This window comes from Liolophura sinensis, chromosome 13, assembly GCF_032854445.1.
Source record: "Liolophura sinensis isolate JHLJ2023 chromosome 13, CUHK_Ljap_v2, whole genome shotgun sequence".
Taxonomy (NCBI): Eukaryota; Metazoa; Mollusca; class Polyplacophora; order Chitonida; family Chitonidae; genus Liolophura; species Liolophura sinensis.
The window spans coordinates 17,574,643-17,580,642 of record NC_088307.1 but is presented as its reverse complement, the minus strand read 5'-3'; the positions used below and the strand labels follow the sequence as shown (position 1 = coordinate 17,580,642).

Below are 6,000 nucleotides of genomic sequence, written 5' to 3'. Positions count from 1 at the left end.
GTTAAGTTTCAATATATCACAAAGAGTTGTGGGTCTGATATCGTGTGTGATTGTTTATTAAAATGTCTGTTTTTACATAATTATATGCATTGTTTTTTTCTCTGAACAGTTTTATTGAAAAGTCATCTAATTTATTATGCTGTTTGCTAGATACTGTAATTTTTCAACCTTTTTACATTTTTGTAATGTGTTTATTCAAGCATATTCTGAAGGCATTAAAATGCTGTGAAGCCTTTAAACTGGCCAATCCAACAAAATGTACATTGTAGTTTTGTCTCCGAAATGAAATCTAAAATGTGTGTAAATTGCAATGACAGTTGGAATAAGGAATTAGGGTAGCATCTTTTTTTCTTACAAGTATAAAATTTATAAACTAATCCTTAGTAGATAAGTTTGTCTTGGCAAATAAATGCAGGAAAGACTGAACAGAAAAACAACCTGAAGAATATCTGAGGATTACAAGGAACAAGGAATCTTGGGTCTATATGTCCTTAATAATTGACAGTCTCTTTCTCAGATCGTATATCTTCTCATTTCAGAAATTCCACATGAAAGGAAAGTGTACAGACACCATAAAATTGATAGATTTGTACTCATCAACTTTTCATATCTGTTATAGCTTTGTTAAAACTTGTCTGAAATTTGTTCTGATCAAAATTTCTGTTTATTTTGTTTCATGTTTGAGCTGTACACAAGAAAGTTTTCACTTATAAAACCGGGGTCAGATTTCTGGGTGGAGGAAATTGAAGCTGTGATAAGAAAGAAAGAAAGAAAGAAAGATAGATAGATAGATAGATAGATGTTGATCGATCGATCGATCTATCGATCGATTGATTTGATTTGATAAGAACAAGAATGATGAAATGTTCAGGTGTATAAGTTACCTCCAGGCTAATGATAAATCAAAAACTGCTAACCAATCCCAAAAATGTTGTTATATTCTTTTATAGGTAGGTGGTGTGGATGACAGAGGGTATAAGCTACAGAGAACCACACCCACTGCTATCAGTCCCAAGGTCCCAACGGCCCCGGATATCTACATGTCACCGGTCACCAGGGCCTTCTACGACACCACAGCCAACCTGGTGTGCAAAGTAGATAGTGCTATCCCGTTCTCCGTCCGCTGGTTTAAGGATGGTTACCCGCAGACAAATGAGCTGTACTACGAGTAAGGCTTAAAATTTTGAGTTGATCTGTTATTCTGGGTTCCCACAGGCCCTTGAAATCCTTGAATTCTGTGGTAAGGGTATCAAGAACTTTCAAGTTTATTAGTTTATTTTGAGTGGGTTATTGATTTTTCAGTAGGAACTATGATAATGCATTATGTTTATAATGGACTTATACGTGAACTTGGAAAGTAGTATCTGTTAATTACTACACCATGGTTTGTGCTTTTAACTGAATGGGACTTGAAAGTGCTGGAAAATGGAAGATATTTAATCCTTTTAAAGTTTTGAAAAAAAATTCATTCCTGGGTGGGAATGCAGATTACACCCTAGTGATCATTTAAACACTACTGTGAAGTATGTGTCAGATGAAAGACCTTTGAACTCTGTCCAACAAAATAGGTGGATTTACTTTTTTAGAATTTTTTTCAACCCAGTAAAATGCATTTGAAACTTTGGATTCTGTGGTGGCCTTTCCTGACCAATCGGGACCAGTGACATCACTTAAGGGCTTTGCCACTTCACACATACAGATCGCTAGATTTCTTCATTCTAACTGCGTATACGTATAGATCTATGAATGCATTTGCCAAATAGACCATGAAACAAGCTATTTTAAGCCAAAAATGTGATGTGGATGTCACTGATACCTTCTGGGTCACTACAGACCACCATAGAATCTCATGTTTTAAAACCATTTAACTTGGTTGGAAAAATTCTGATAAAATACATAGAACCGTTTTTCTGGACAGTCCTTAGAGGTCTTTCTCGTGATATGTACTTCATTGTAGAGTTTTCTTTGCCTTTAATTTTACTTTCAACATTACTTACTTATACACACTTCTTCTGCCTTCTTCTTAAATTAATTAGACTTTTGAAAATGACGTTCCCCTTATAATGTATATATTACACCTCTTAGTTCTTCACAAAGATGTGTTTGTATAATATTTGTCATTATGCAGATAGTCATATGTACAGAGCAGGTGTCACATGGTTATCTCCCTTTACTCCTTTCTACACCTAACGCTAAAGACCTCCAAAACAAGCTGTTATTATACATTTACTAATGTAAAATAGTATGCCAGCTAAATTTCATACGGTCCACTTTTTCTGGGCTTAAAGAGCTACACCCGTGTCGTAATGTTTGTTTCCGTATAAGGTAAAATGATAAAGATAGTCTGGATTATTTTCCTTAATTGTAAAAAGAAAAAATTCAGTGTGTTAAAATTACTATTGTAATTTTCGGAGGGTATCACAGAAGTGAAAAGTTTTCGCCTTTGCCCGGCATGACTTCACACTCTGATAAATTCAATCACCTGTTCTTGATGTATAGCAACAAATGACACTGTACTGTCCCAACTGCTACATCCAGCATAATTACCTTTGCGGACATCATATCTGCCTGATTCAGCATCGCATAAAAGATGTTGTCATTTCGCAAAAAGGCAAACTTCACAGAAACTACCTAAGATTTTGTATGGGAGGACTCTGATGTTATATAGGTTAATTAGTGTTATTCATTACAAAGGATTTCCTCCATATCATTTTAATATTTCCACATGGTTTCTCTTGGAACTGGAGTAGCACTTTTTAAATGATTCATAATTCATGAAAGCTGAAATTTCAAAGGACAAAATCTGCATTCTTTGTATAAATGTCTATTTCACCATCCTAGTTACCTTGGAAGCATCTTCTGAAAGTATTTCAAAAATCTGGGATCTCACTTTCAACAACTCTTCAATAAAATCTCATCATTATATGACAGATTATGACAGGAAATACTGTAAATGAGATATTGTATATGAAATGGTCTTAAGGACAAGTAAAGCAGAAAAGGAATGAAACATTGTTGAATGTCTTGATGTTGTGTTTATGAAGTATAGATATTCTGATTTCCAAAATTTGTTTTTGTGTATATGTTGATCACTGTATTAATTATTAAATCTGTATTAATTATTAAAAGCCAAACCATGAGTCATATCAAAACAGTCTTGACAAATTTTTTTTTTTTTTTTGGTACGTGATATATTAAAATATTTTTTCATTTTTGTTGGTGTTCAAAAAACTGTTCATAAGGACTTTGCTTTTACAGAGATGTGACGAATGTGACATTAGAAGTACCCAGGGCCACAAAGTTTTCTGAGGGCTACTACAGCTGTAATGCCAGCAATACCCGGGGGTCAAGCTCCAGAGAGACCTTTCTAGACGTCAGCGGTAAGATGCTGAGATTTATTATACATTTGTACCACCAACCTTTAAAGTTTTGCCTCACTATGTCACGATTGTGAGGATGAAATACATCTATCATTGTCATGACACCCCATTTATTTCCTGGTTAGAAGTCAATTTTAGGTATTAAATAGGTATGATTATTGTTTTTTTTTTGATTGGAGTTTTACACCATACTCAAGAAGGTTGGGAGAAAGGTTTACCAGCAACCTGTGATGGTCGTGGGTTTCCCCCCGGGACCTGCTCGGTTCCACCCACCACAATGCTGGCCGCCGTGATAAAAGTGAAATATTCTTGAGTATGGCGTAAAACGCCAATCAAATAAATAAATGAATACATTTACTCTAGGCAATCTATTCAGATATACCCAGGCATATGAGTGTTCAGTGTAAAAAATGATATCAGTTTATGCTTCCCTAGCTTTTAGGACGGAATAACAAAATATTCTACTTTTGTACAAAAGTGCCAAAAGTGCCTGGTGTCGTATATTAATTGGTCTGATGTTTCTAGTTTAGAGACTTTTTCATGCGAGGATATTTTTCCCCTGCCTGTAATGATATCAGTTCTGCGCTCCATATTTCAGAGCCTCCTCCCCAGGTGTCTGTGGCAGGTAATGTGTCAGTGATCCCAGGTAACGACGCTGTCTTGAACTGCCTTGTCTACAGCTCTGTGCAGTACAACCTTACCTGGTATAGACCTAACTTTGTACAGAACATTGATATTGACCCTAGGATTGCCATTCTCAACAATGGATCACTCAGGATAAGGCAGGTTTTGTTGTTTTGTTGTGATTATTTTAATTTATATACACTGTGGTTCAATGTCCGAAGAAAAAAAAAAAAAAAAAACTAAAAAAAAGAGCTAAATGTACAAATTGTTTCCCCAACACGATGGAGATTACTTTGCTTAGCACTTTTACCAGATACAAGAAACATATGGATTTGTATCCTATCTGGCAGCATTGAAAAATCATTTAAGAAATGAGTTAACCTTCGTGGAGGGGTTATAATTAAAAGGGGAAAATATATGACCCTAACTGACGTCAAATTTCACCCACATTTTCAGAGACAAATAAATGTCACAAAATCTTATTTTTGGTATTGAAACTTGCATTTTGCCAGTAACATACCATGTTCCAAGTACACCTCAAAACACAATTTTAAAATCCATAGAACTCTCAGAATCATGAAAAATGAGTGAGGTAGTCATGGATGAAATTTACTGTCACTTAGGGTACAGTTGTATGGACCTAAGACACAAAGATCAGAGGGGCTTCTGTGGCCTCGCACTAATGCAGTCGCTGAGAGTTCAAGTCCAGCTTATGCTGGCTTCCTCTGCGGTCATATTTGGGAAGTTCCGCCAGCATCCTATACATGGTCATGGGTTTTTCCTTCGCACCAGTTTCCTTCCGCCTTAATGTTGGCCAATGTCGTATAAGTGAAACATTCTTGAATACAGTGTAAAAAGCAATGAAATAAATAAATAAAAACATTAAAACGGGTCTTTCAGAATATCATGATGTAAGAGCAATTAATATTTCGATGTCTTTGTTGAAGAGAAAGGAAAACAAATGTCTGCAGCAAGTCTAAAATGCAACTTACCAAATATATACATCCATATCACAACATAGAAAACTGGCACCAGGGTCATATAACAGTCTTAGACTTAAAATCAGACTTGACTTAAATCAGGCTTGACTTAACTTATGGTGTATTTCCCTTTAATCAGTAAGTGCTAATTTTCAGTTTTCTCATGAAAATCTAGGACAGATAAAAATTCCTAAGATAAGTAACAATTTAAGGCAGTAAAATGTTTTCAGGTCAAGACTATGAAATCTGACTTGAGTCTTAAGAACAGTTCATGGTCCTGGCCGATTTCACAAAGCCAGTTTTGAAAATATAATTTTAGAGTTTATTTTTTAGCATTGTAGATTAAAATTTAAAAACACCTCATCAGTGTTACGTTAAGACAGATGTCAAAATTTAATTTTCCATTACTGAAAACTAAACATTGTGACAACGTTTTAAGTTCGACTTATGTCAGAAATGTCTTTGTCTCTCCCTATTGTTGTGAAGTGTAGCAGTTGATTGCGTGACTGTGCTGTACTGTTGACAGGAATGTGGCTAACCCTGATGAGGGTGTGTACGTCTGCAAAGCCAGTAATGAAGGAGGGGACACAGAGGGGAAGGTGAATGTCAGAGTACAAGGTAAGGAAGAGCTGTCAGTCAAAACTACATCTGCTCTTCCAGCAACCTGCGAATGGTCGTGGGTTTCCCCTGGGCTCTGCCCGGTTTCCACCCACCATATTGCTGTTGTATAAGTGAAATATTCTTGATTACGTTGTAAAACACCAGTCAAATAAATAAATAAATAAATCAAAACTACATCTAACGGAAAATGATAAATGTTTGAAATCTCTGGTCCATCACCAGTGTTGCTGCGCATGTGAGTGTTGTGTTACTGTTCCTGCGAGTGTTGTGTTACTGCTCCTGCAAGTGTTGTGTTAATGCTCCTGCGAGTGTTGTGTTACTACTCCTGCGAGTGTTGTGTTACTGCTCCTGCGAGTGTTGTGTTACTGCTCATGCGAGTGTTATGTTACTGCCCA

At 36.0% G+C, this 6,000-nt stretch overlaps 1 protein-coding gene across 1 annotated transcript in view; it reads left to right on the top strand.

Annotated features, from left to right (window-relative positions):
• The first annotated feature begins 5,514 nt into the window (after positions 1 to 5,514).
• Positions 5,515 to 6,000, top strand: part of LOC135480935 (hemicentin-1-like) — a 114,193-nt gene continuing 113,707 nt past the window's right edge. Inside the window, exon 1 of the mRNA XM_064760866.1 lies at positions 5,515 to 5,602. The gene's annotated coding sequence lies outside the window, so the exon portion shown is untranslated. The remainder of the gene's footprint in view (positions 5,603 to 6,000) is intronic.